Genomic DNA, 12,364 nt, shown 5'->3' with positions numbered 1-12,364 from the left:
CCCGTGAATTTTCTGGTTCGCATCCTCCATTTTGTATCGACATTCTTCATGTACAAGTAGCTGAAAACCTTCCGAGCCCTACGCTCGTCTCCCATTTCTCTCAATCGCTTCTCAAATTTTATCTTGGTGCTAGCTTCCCTGCCCTCAAATTATGTCCATCCCATATCGCCTTGTACTCCCTGATTTGGTGTGTTCCCGCTAGCTCCTAAGGTTAAGTCTACCTATACCACGTCGCTTAGTTTCTAATCTTGCTTTAACTTCTGATCTCATGCACAAGACCGCATCGCCAAACGTCAGACAAGGAACCATGACCCCTTTCCATATTTCTCTCACCATGACCCCTTTACATATTTCTCTCGCTACAACATACCTACTGTAATTCCACAGTGCCTTATTTTTCATCACTGCTGCATTCCTGTTACCTTTAGTCTTCACGTATATATCGTGTTCCCTTAGGAACTCGGTCCCGTTGCTTATCGATACGCCCAGATATTTATATTTATCTGTTATCCTTAGCGTGACCTCCTGTATTCTATGCTCACTACCTTCATTATTATTAAAAATTATGAGTGCTGTATTTTCCTTACAAAATCTGAAATTTAACCTATCTTTCTCATTACTGCAGATGTCCATCAATCTCTGCAATTCTACCTTGTTGTCGGCCATTAGCACTATATCATCTGCGTACATCAATGCTGGTAGTACCCGTTCAATGAGTTTTCCTTGTTTGACGAAAAAGAGGCTGAAGCCAAGCCCACTTCCCTCTAATTTAGCCTCTAATCCTTGTAGATACATCATGAATAACAAGGGTGACAAAAGACACCCCTACATAAGCCCCCGTGGTAAGTGGTGATAAGTAGACAGCGCGCTTTCCCGCTTTCATTTTATTCACATAGTAAGTGGGCGCTTTAATGTGCACTTCTGTTTTTTTTGTGCGCGTGCATATGATTGTGCGCACATATGCGTGCACATGCGTGCACGTGTGCAAGCTTGTATGGGTGGCATGTGTACGTGCGTTCGTGTATGTATCACGCGAGTGTACGCGCACGTTTGTATGCGTGCGCGTTTCTGTATCGATGGTCTCTGCACCTACCTATATATGTGTGTGCGTCCCTGTATCGCGTATGTATGTGCGCGTGCATGTATCGCGTTTTATGGGAATGTGTATGTATGTGCTTGCGTGCATGTCTCTATCGCGTGTGTATGTATGTATGCACATGAGTGTTTGTATTTCGCTAGTATGTGCGTATGTATCACCGGCGTGTGTGCACGTGTTTGTATAGCGTGCGTATGCGCGTGTATATGTATGTGCGTGCATACGGGTATGCACCATGTATGAGCATGAGTTTGTGTGCGTGCGTGCGTCCGTGTCTTACAGTGAATTTGGGGCAAGTCTTAATTCATGATCGATGTACACTACGTGGTCAAGAACACAGACAGCAAGCAGAAGACAGGGAGAAGTGCGAACCCTGAACATAAGGTTTATTTATTACGCAAGTGCGACGCACACACGCATACACAACTATATATATATATATATATATATATATAACTATATATATATATATATATATATAGTCCAGTAGATCCTCCGTGAGCGGTCACAACGTGGTTTATTTCGACGTTTCGGCCTAGAGTCTGTCCTTCATCAGGATTAAAGATACAGTTTGTTGGTGCTCAGCTTTATACAATCTCAAATCAGAGGGAAAGGAAAGAGGGAAAAAGACAGAAAAGAAAAAGAAGAAAAAAGAGAAGAAGAAGAGAAAAATAATATACAGTGGAGTCCCCTCGGGCGCCCCCTTCCACTCTTCCCTCCACTTCCCCCTTCATCTCTCTCCCCCTTCCCCTCTTCACCTTTCTGATGTCAGCGGTCTGTGTATGTTTCCTTTCACTAACGCATTCCTTCCAGCCAGACGGCGCTTCCAGGCATTGGCGGTTTGGTGTGGGGCAAAAAAGAGCTTTTTAAAGAAGTTCTAAGCCTTTAACTACTCGGAGTCCCGTAAACAATTCGTCGTAGAAGGAGGGGTGCCGCGTATTGTGGCAGAAGCTGGTAAGCGGGCATTTTAGGAAGTTCTAAGCCTTTAACTACTCGGCGCTCTGTCAACATTTCGCCGTAAAAAGAGGGGTGCCCCATATTGCAGTAGAGGCTGGTAAGCGGGCCCAATGCGAATTCCTTGCCCGCTTCTGGATTACGCGTGTAGTGGGGGCCTCCCGGCTGTGCACAGGGTTGCGGTTGGGCATGTCATGCATGGCACAATTGATTGGGTAGTAAAATAAAACAGAAAACAGACGAAAGCTGCACTTAGGAAGAGTAGTTACACTTGGAATTGTTTTGGGTTGTCCAGTGCCAGTGTCCAGTGCCAGTGTTTGTCCAGTGTCCAGTTGTCCAGTGTCCAGTGTTTTGGGTTGTCCAACATCAGCCATCATCGGAAACTCGCAAATAAGGTATTTACATCGGCATTTCAACCCGCATGAGAAGACGACACCTGCAATAATTTCCATCCGCGGAGCCTCCACATTCGACATTGAGAAAGAGCTTGCTGGCATACCACGATCTGTGACCACGCTCGTTTTTCACGTCGGTACGAGCGAGCTGGCGTCGTACGGACTAGAGGAATTGCTACGCCGACTTCACCGCCTAGTGAACAACACGCTTCAGACACGCCAGGAACTCGAAAGGCTCGTTGTTTCATGCGTGCTGCCCCGTTACCTCAATCTACACCTGGAACGATCGAATGAACAATTCGTGCACCGCTTCAACCGGCATGCTCGTCAATTCAACGAGACAGTCAAGGCCTACTGCCGAAGACCCAGTAAGGTGTCATACATCGACTACCAATTCGAGCAGTTGCCACCAAGACGCTTTCTTGCCGCGGATGGGCTTCATCCGAGTTTTATGGGTGTCGCTTTGATTGCCGAAACCCTCAAGAAAGCACTCGGTCGCGGAGACTTCGAAGCTACCACGGGGTGGTCGACTCAACCAGCAGCTCCCGTGAATATAAGTTCAACACATCAAGACACCCACGAGAAGACTTCTGCATATCAACATACACCAGGAGACCCACACCCACCCAACATCCCAGATGAGTTCCCGACGATCAGCGAAACTGTGACTCCTGCGAGCCACAAGCACCCCCTCACCATCATCAACAGCGCACCACTACTAGGGGGGAAGTCTGCTGAACAGCCAACACGCGTCCCTCTATTGCGGATGTTGAGACCAAAAGCACTACACGACAGCACCACTACACCACTCCTCAAAGGGAAGCCTGCCGAACTACGAAACAGCGTCCCCCTATTGCGGATCCCGGAACTGCCAATGAACACGTTCGCCGGGAGCCCAACGCCGAAATTCTCCCTACAATGACGAAGGCCTGCCGGACATAACTACAACCTGCGCACCTCATCAGTGCCATCCCCGCACCCAAAAGAAGATTCACTTCTGAAATGTAAGTCCACCTCATCGCTTCCCAGTTGCAGTGCCACTTTCCTTAAAGTACGAAAACTTGCTGACAAACGAATTAGACATAAAATGCATAAATCAACATTGCAAGTGTACCTTCATGCTAGAATAGCCCCCAAGGGTATGACACTCTCCCTCACACCAGCCGCTACAAATCTAGATGAACACGACCAAATAACTTGGAAAAACGCCCTCCTTGAGGCATCTCTTAAATTAACAGAAATGGCTCTTAATCACAGTGATAAGCAGGTAAAGAAACTGGTCGCTATGACCAACACCATTCTCCGCCACATCACTTTATCGAACGAAGAAATCACGCGATTAACAGAATTTGAACAGAATAAATACTAAGCCATCATGACCACAAAAATTCAAAAACTCAAAAGAGACCATGGGCCCAAATCCGCGTTCCCTGATATAGTTCCTTATCACTACAACACCACCACCCAGGAAATCACTAATGGTAGAAACGAGCACCCATCTAGGAACACACCCTCTGACACTGTGGTTGTAAACTTATCGGACACGAGCTTGTCACCTGACGAAGAAAAACTGCTGTCTTAGGGACTAAGCTTCTGCCCGACCACAAAATTTTTCGATGAATTCCACTTGCTCTGAGACCTCGACAACTTCGCTCGAAGCTTAAGGTTGCGCGAATATTTCTTGGACAGGCCTTCTAACCACGAAACAATTCACCGTCATAAATCAAATGATTGGACACCGAACAGTAATCGAGACAAGTGCTTGGACCTTTATATCACCACAGTACAGAAAGATATAGTACACGAATACCACCGACAGAAAAGAAACCGAGAAAACTTGACAAAATCTGAAAAAATAAGTATGAAAAAATTGGCATCTAGGACAGACATAACAATAAAACCCGCTGACAAAGGAGGAGCAATTGTAGTCCTTAATGCAATTAACTTTTTACAAGAAGCATACCGCAAACTAGACGACTCAAGAGTTTACGAACGCCTCCCAGGTGATCCGCCAGACGAATACAAACGTATCGTATCAACAGAACTAAAAAAACTGTTAGATGCAGAAAAGATAACCAACACTGACCACAAACTGTTGCGAGCAGCATACCCTCGTCCAGGTCGCTTTTACATCCTCCCAAAAATTCATAAATCCGGTAACCCAGGTCGACCAATCATATCAGGCATCGGTACAATAACTGAACTCATATCAGGGTACGTGGACAAACTAATAAGCCACATTCCATGCACCCTCGCGTCGTACATAAAAGACACCACACATCTTCTTCGAGACATTGCAGGTCTCTGTGTGCCGAAAAACTCGTACTTGGTTACTCTAGATGTCTCTTCATTATATACAAATATTCCTCACGATGACGGCATAGCTGCATTACAAAACATGTACACAAACCATAGACAGTCTAACACCCCAGATTTCTGTGCCATTGCAACTTTGACGAGGATGGTCCTCGATATTAACTCATTCGAGTTTAACCAAGAGTACTTTCGACAAATCAGCGGGACCACTATGGGCACCAAAATGGCACTTAATTATGCCAACATATTTATGGGAAAGCTAGAATCTGAATTTCTTGCACTAAGTTCCTTGAAACCAATATTATACAGAAGATACATAGACGACATCTTTCTTATTTCGACCCACAGCGAGGACGAACTTCTCAGCTTTATCGACACTTTCAATGCTGAACATCCGAACATACACTTTGTTTTTTTATATAATACTGCAGACCACAAATGGGCCCAAGCAGGAGTGGGGGTGTTACAGAGCCGTTAGAACAATTATACAATCTTTGGCGAGGTAAAAACAATAAACAGGACAATACAAAATATTTCGAAAACACTGTAAATTATTAATACAAAATTTTACAAGTCAGAAATTTGATCAATAGATTTCAGCACATTGTCAGATGAAAGAATTTCATGCGGGAGGTTATTCCAGTCGGTTATAGTGCGGGGAAAAAAGAATACTTAAAATTGTTAGTACGCGCTGTGATAGGCGAGAACTTTGCAGAATGGTAATTCCTGGTGGGACGCGATGATAATGAAGTCAGGAAGCCCGATGTTTCGAGTCTGATATTCCCGTGTGATAATTGGAAAAGAAATTTTAGCCTATTCATTTTGCGTCGAGATTCCAAAGTAGGAATTTTATTCATCTGCATTAGTTCTGTCGGGGAGTCATAATGGCGGTATCGGTTGTAAATAAAGCGGACGGCTAATCTTTGGACCTTTTCGAGATTGTCAATGTCTTTTGTAGTATGTGGATCCCAGACTCTGCATGCGTATTCAAGGCATGGTCGTACTATTGAGTAATACGCAAGAAGATTTATGTTCGCAGGCGAATTTTTCTGTTTATGTCTTAGTAAGCCTAGTTTTCGTCGTGCTGAGGCGCATATTTTAAGAATGTGGGAGGACCATGTTAGATTACTAGTAATTGTAACGCCATGATATTGAAAGCTATCAGTTCGCGAGATAGGAAGACCATTGATTGTGTACTGATGTTCATATGGTTCCTTTTTGTTAGTAATACGCATAAATACGGTTTTCTCAGTATTTAGTTTCATGTCCCAAAGGTCGCACCAATTATTTATTGCGTCAAGGCTATCGTTTAAAATTTGCTGATCATTAGAAGAATTAATTGTGCTGGATAACAAACAGTCATCTGCAAATAATCGTATTTCAACGCCTTCTTTAACACATGATACTACATCGTTAGTATAAATCAGGAAAAGTAATGGTCCCAGAACACTTCCCTGGGGGACGCCGGAGTTAACAGGAAGGAAGTCTGAATGAGAGCCATTTATATCTACAAATTGAACACGGGAATGCAGGTAAGATTTTATCCAGTTTACGATTGTAGATGGAAGACCCAGTAAATTAAGCTTGAAAATTAACTTTGATTGGGAAATTCTGTCGAAGGCTTTACTGAAGTCTATGAAAACTACGTCGGTTTGGCCTGATTTGTCAATTAAAGCAGAGAACGAATGAATAGAAGTGATAAGCTGAGTAGTGGTAGAAAGGCCCTTACAAAACCCATGCTGAAATGGTGACAGAATATTACGCTCATCTAAGAAGTTCAAAATGTAGTTCGAAATAATGTGCTCCATGAGTTTACAACACGACACAGTTAGTGATATGGGCCTATAGTTTGTTACGATGGCATTATCTCCTTTTTTAAACACTGGGACCACCCGGGCGATGAGCCAGTCTTTCGGGACAATGTCTTGCGACAAGGACGAGCGAAAAATTTCAACCACCAGGAAACATGCAAGTGACTGGGCGTAGCGACGAAGAAATACATTAGGGATGTTGTCTGGGCCACATGATGTTTTAGATTTGATATTAAGAAGCATGGCAAATATGCCTTCAAATGTTATGAAATCTGGATCAACCTTAATACCGTTATCATTTGAATTGGCACACACGGACGGGTCAGAAAACACTGAGTGGAAATAGCAGTTAAATTCAATCGCGATTTGCTTAGAATCTCGAATAATCTCGTCTCCGAGCTTAATACATTCGACTGATTTTTGTTTCTTAGGCTGAAGTTTGCGCCAGAATTTTGCCGGATCACTTTATAGGAACTGTGGCAGGGTCACCGAGAAGTAATGGAGTTTAGCTGCGCGTATATTATTAGCAAGTGTATCTTTTAACTTTTGAAGCAGCGGGCCTTTGGGTTGCCGCCTTTTCGTTTTTTTAACCTTGCGCGTTAAATGAATAATTTCTCTGGTTATCCAAGAGTTTCTGTGGTTTGACTTTTTAGTTTTGTTGGGAATGAAGTTTTCGAGGCAAAACTCACACAGCGACTGGAACTTTTTCCACAGATAATTAGCATCATTGCCTGAAAAACCGTCGAAAGACAAATCAAGATAGTCGAGAATAGATTCATCATTAGCTCTACTAAAGTCTTTAAACATTTTTCGTTGTAAGGGCACCTGGTCAGATAGATCTACTACAGAACATGAGAAAAGGACAAGCTTATGGTCGGACAGACCGTCTTCTACAGATACATATACATTGGAGAAACTTTTACTATGAAAAACGAGATCAAGAATGAATGCCGTATTTTCCTGAACGCATGTTGGAGTTCCTACTGCTTGATCAAGATCACACGCCAACATAATATCAAAAACAACTTGATCGCTAAAACATGGAGAGCGTAACTTAACCCAGTTGATGTTCGGGAGATTAAAATCACCGGCAATAATCAAGTGGTTTTTGGAATGCTTGAGGGAGTAATCATGAAGCTTGGTTAAAAATTCTACTTCTGAAGACGGGGGACGGTAAACGGCAATTAAGATAATTGTATTTCCAAAAACGTTTAACTGTAGGCATAAGCTTTCATGATCTTCTATTCGATCTAAAAGAATAGTGGTTGTGTGAGTATTCAAGACAACAGCGACACCACCACCTCTATTTGGTCTATCTCGTCTAATTATTTTGTTGCTTCCCGGTACTATATCTTCATCAGAGTGATTATCGTTTAACCAAGTTTCCGTAAGAACGGTGATGTGGGGTGCGTAGGTTAACAAGATACTTTCGAGTTCCAAAGTTTTGTTAACAATGCTTTGAGCATTAATATTAAGGAGGCGCAAATTTTGATTACATCAGCGAAGGGCTTGTCATGCACTAACTGTGCTTTGGAACGGTTAAAACCTTCACGCGTATGTTCTTGCTATCGTCCCACATAAAAGTGTCGTCATCAATCCGTAACTTATCGTGTACAAGATATGGCTTTTTTCCATTTGCTTTGTCGATTTTTCCACTTTCCCACAGTAGTTTACGTCGACGCAGTGTGCAACGGGAGTAATCATTTTGAAAATACATTTCAGTTCCTTTGAGTTTTTTTTGCGTTTTTTAATATTTCTTGGTTTTCCGTGAAGTCCTGAAGATACATGATTACGGGACGATTTCCAGCTTGTCTACCAAGTCTATGTATACGACCAATCGAGTTGCAGGATACATTAAGTTTTTTACAAGACAGTTCATCCACTACTTCTTTTCTTAAGACGGCCTCAGTTTCGTTGGGTTTTTCAGTGAGGCCGTACACTATTAGGTTTGATCGCCGACTACGGTCTTCTATATCGACTATCTTGTCCGACTGATCTGCTACCGATGTTTTTAGTTCATTTAAACTTGTATCAAAGTTATCAATCTTGCAAGTAGATTTGTTCATGATGTTAAGAAGCGTTTCTAGGTTAGAAACTTTTTGAAGGACAGCTGTGAATGGTTCCCGTTGGGCGTTTTGTTCCGATTTTATATCAGAGATACTCTTCAGAATTTCTTTCTGCCCTTCCAAAACCTTATCTAGTATTTTTTGAATATCGGGTCCAGTGTTTGACTCAATATCGCCACAGAGCATAAGTTTGCACACACAAAAAAAACAGTCGTATAAAATACCGAGGCAGGTGCGTAGGCATGGCACAACAACCAAGAACCTGTTGCTTGAACAAACAGAAGAATGCGTACAACCAACCTGCATAACGAAGTGACAGAGCTTGGTAAGCATTGCTGCTTGGTGCATTTCGCCATGCCCACTGAAGTTGAACCGCTGAGGGCCGGAGTTTATAGGTGCCAACGATGATGACGTCACAGAGCGTAGCGCCATGTCGTCGGTGACGGCAGGGAAGTTGAACCACGCGTGCACTGGTCCAGTTGTGATGAATGGTGCGGCTCACTGAGATAAGTTGATTTCTGGGGAAAAGACGGGCTCTTGATAGCTGGCGGGCTCGAAGAACAAGCCTCCGAGAAGGACTGCCTGCATAACGAAGTGACAGAGCTTGGTAAGCATTGCTGCTTGGTGCATTTCGCCATGCCCACTCACACACTTCACACACACATACTCGCAAGTTACCGTACATTTTCTTGATGTTACCATAACGATAGAAGAAGAGAAGCTCTCTACAACCCTATATCGTAAACCAACGGATCGGCAGCAATACCTCCATTACCAAAGTGATCACCCACGCCACTGTAAAAACAGTATTCCATACAGCCAGGCTCACCGGTTTAAGCGAATCTGCTCTAGAGACGCTGACTTTGACACGAGCTCACAGAGGCTAAAACTTATGCTCGAGAAACAAATATACCCCCCACATGTAAATAATGACGCTGTTCAAAAAGCGAGAAAACTAAAGCGTGAAGACTTACTTATGAAGCTACCACCACGAGAAGACCCACAACAAACAAACCTCTGCTTGACTTACAGCACAAACTTCCCCAATGTAAACAAAATCCTTAAACGACATTACAACATTCTGGAACAAAGTGAACGTCTGAAACGCGCATTTCCATCCGCTCCAGGCGTCGTTTACTGACGACCACGTAACCTCAAAGACACCCTTGTCCACTCCAAAATAACACATCACCCCCCAATAATTCATGCCGCCCTTGTTTAAAGCCACGATGTCTTGTATGTAAGGCGATGCGAGAAACAGACAAAGCAACCAGCACGCAATCCAAGTTTTCGGTTAACATACGAGGAAACCTAACATGCGACTCTCTAATGTGGTATACCTACTGAAATGCAACGTGTGTGGTAGGCAGTACATCGGACAAACAGAAACACCATTTAGGATTCGCTGCAATAATCACAGAGCCCGTGCGAGACAAGCCCCAAGTCTACCTCTATCAAAACATCTCAATCTTCCCGACCATGCATTCGACAGACTATCAGTAACGCTCTTAGAGACGGCATTTAAATCAAATCGAGAACGTGAACAACGAGAGTCATACCTTATCCACCGATTTAACACCCTCGATAGAGGAATAAATGAAAATACTGGTACACTTGCAGCAATTAGAGCATTAGAAAACACTAACGGCTACGATGAAAATAGTAACTGAGTTCACGGCACTGCAGCTGCGAAGGGCACTGGACAACCCAAAAGAATTCCAAGTGTAACTACTCTTCCTAAGAGTAGCTGTCGTCTGTTTTCTGTTTTATTTTACTACCCAATCAATTGTGCCATGCATGACATGCCCAACAGCAACCATGTGCACAGCCGGGAGGCCCCCACTACACGCGTAATCCAGAAGCGGGCAAGGAATTCGCATTGCGACCGCTTACCAGCCTCTACCGCAATACGGGGCACCCTTCTTTTTACGATGAAATGTTGACAGGGCGCCGAGTAGTTAAAAGCTTAGAACTTCCTAAAATGCCCGCTTACCAGCCTTTGACACAACACACGGCACCCCTCCTTCCACGACGAATTGTTTACGGGACTCCGAGTAGTTAAAGACTTAGAACTTCCTAAAAAAGCTCTTTTTTGCCAAAAACCGAACCACCAGTGCCAGGAAGCGCCGTCTGGCCGGGAGGAATGCATTAGTGAAAGGAAACATACACAGACCGCTGACATCAGAAAGGTGAAGGGGAGAAGGGGCAGAGAGATGAAGGGGGAAGTGGCGGGAAGAGTGAAGGGGGGAAGTGGAGGGAAGAGTGGAAGGGGGGCGCCTGAGAGGAGTCCACCATATATTATTTTTCTCTTCTTCTTCTCTTTTTTCTTCTTTTTCTTTTCTTTTACTTTTTGTCTTTTTTTCTTTTCTGTCTTTTTTCCTCTTTCCTTGCCCTCTGATTTGAGATCCTAGAGTCTGGCCTTCATTAGGATTGAGATGAAGGCCAGACTGTAGGCCAAAACGTCGAAATAAACCACGTTGTGACCACTCACAGAAGATCTACTGGAATATATATATATATATATATATATATATATATATATATATATATATATATATATATATATATATATATATATATATATATATATATATATATATATATATATATATATATATATATATATATATATATATATATATATATATACAGAAGAATGACTTCGGTTGCCGCTAGGTTATAAATATGAAAGTAGATGCGCTTTCACATAACAACTGTTTATTGTGCCGACGTTTCGACGGGAACCCCGTCTTTTTGAAGGCATAGCAGTATTTACACAAGTTCCCTGTCTTCTTATAGCCTGTCGAGAAAGAAGGGAAGGGGCCAAAAGAAAAGTAAAAAAAAGAGAATAGAGAGAGAGAAAAAAAGAATAAAAAGAAACAGCGAAACGGGAGGAGAAACATTAAATAAAATATAGAAAATCTAGAAGAAGAAGCCACTTGGGGAAGAGTGGGTGCGGGGAGGTATTGTTGACAATGATGACATTGCTCATCTGCCTCTGCCCTACTCTGTTGAGTTGCTGCCCCTTTCTAACTACGCCGTGTCAGTCTTGCTTCTTCAGGTCTGCTTGGTCTACTGGATGACACGACAAGAAATCAGCATCCTCATGGTGGCGACCTGATTTGTAGACTTGATTCCACTGACGTGTGGGGCATCTATGTCGGGCAAACCGGCAGGTGCATAAATGACCACCACCGAGAACACCAAAACAATGTGCACAATGTGGTACAAAGACATCTTGGCATTCATTGCCGAGATTGTGGGTGCACCCCTCTCTTTGGCCAGTGCTCAATATTGGCAAGGCACATGGACCCACTTACCCGAGAAATTATCGAAGCCAAAAAAATACACTTGCTAGGAGATCAATGTGTAAGCACATCATCGATTGCTTTATCACAGGCTGAAAGTGATTACCTGGCTGGGCTTTGAGGCAATAGAGGAGCCGTCACACGTGTTTTTTTTACTGACGAGTAGATTAGGCTTGCGTTTTACCTTCATGCTCTGTTATCATCCTTTTTGCAGTCAGCGCTCTTTCTGCTTACCCTGTCCCTTTTCCTTTGTTCGCGCGCTGAAACATTTTGCAAATGTGAACTTATTACGAGAGGGCAGCTGACAACCTAATGACACCAAGTCTGCCAGTACGAGACCCTCGTTAATGAATAAGGGAACGAAGTGTATACCTAAGGACTCGTTTTTCCGTGTTTTCGACACAATAATATTGAGATC

The sequence above is a fragment of the Rhipicephalus microplus genome, chromosome 3, assembly GCF_043290135.1.
Source record: "Rhipicephalus microplus isolate Deutch F79 chromosome 3, USDA_Rmic, whole genome shotgun sequence".
Lineage (NCBI taxonomy): Eukaryota > Metazoa > Arthropoda > Arachnida > Ixodida > Ixodidae > Rhipicephalus > Rhipicephalus microplus.
This window is presented reverse-complemented; position numbering follows the sequence as displayed.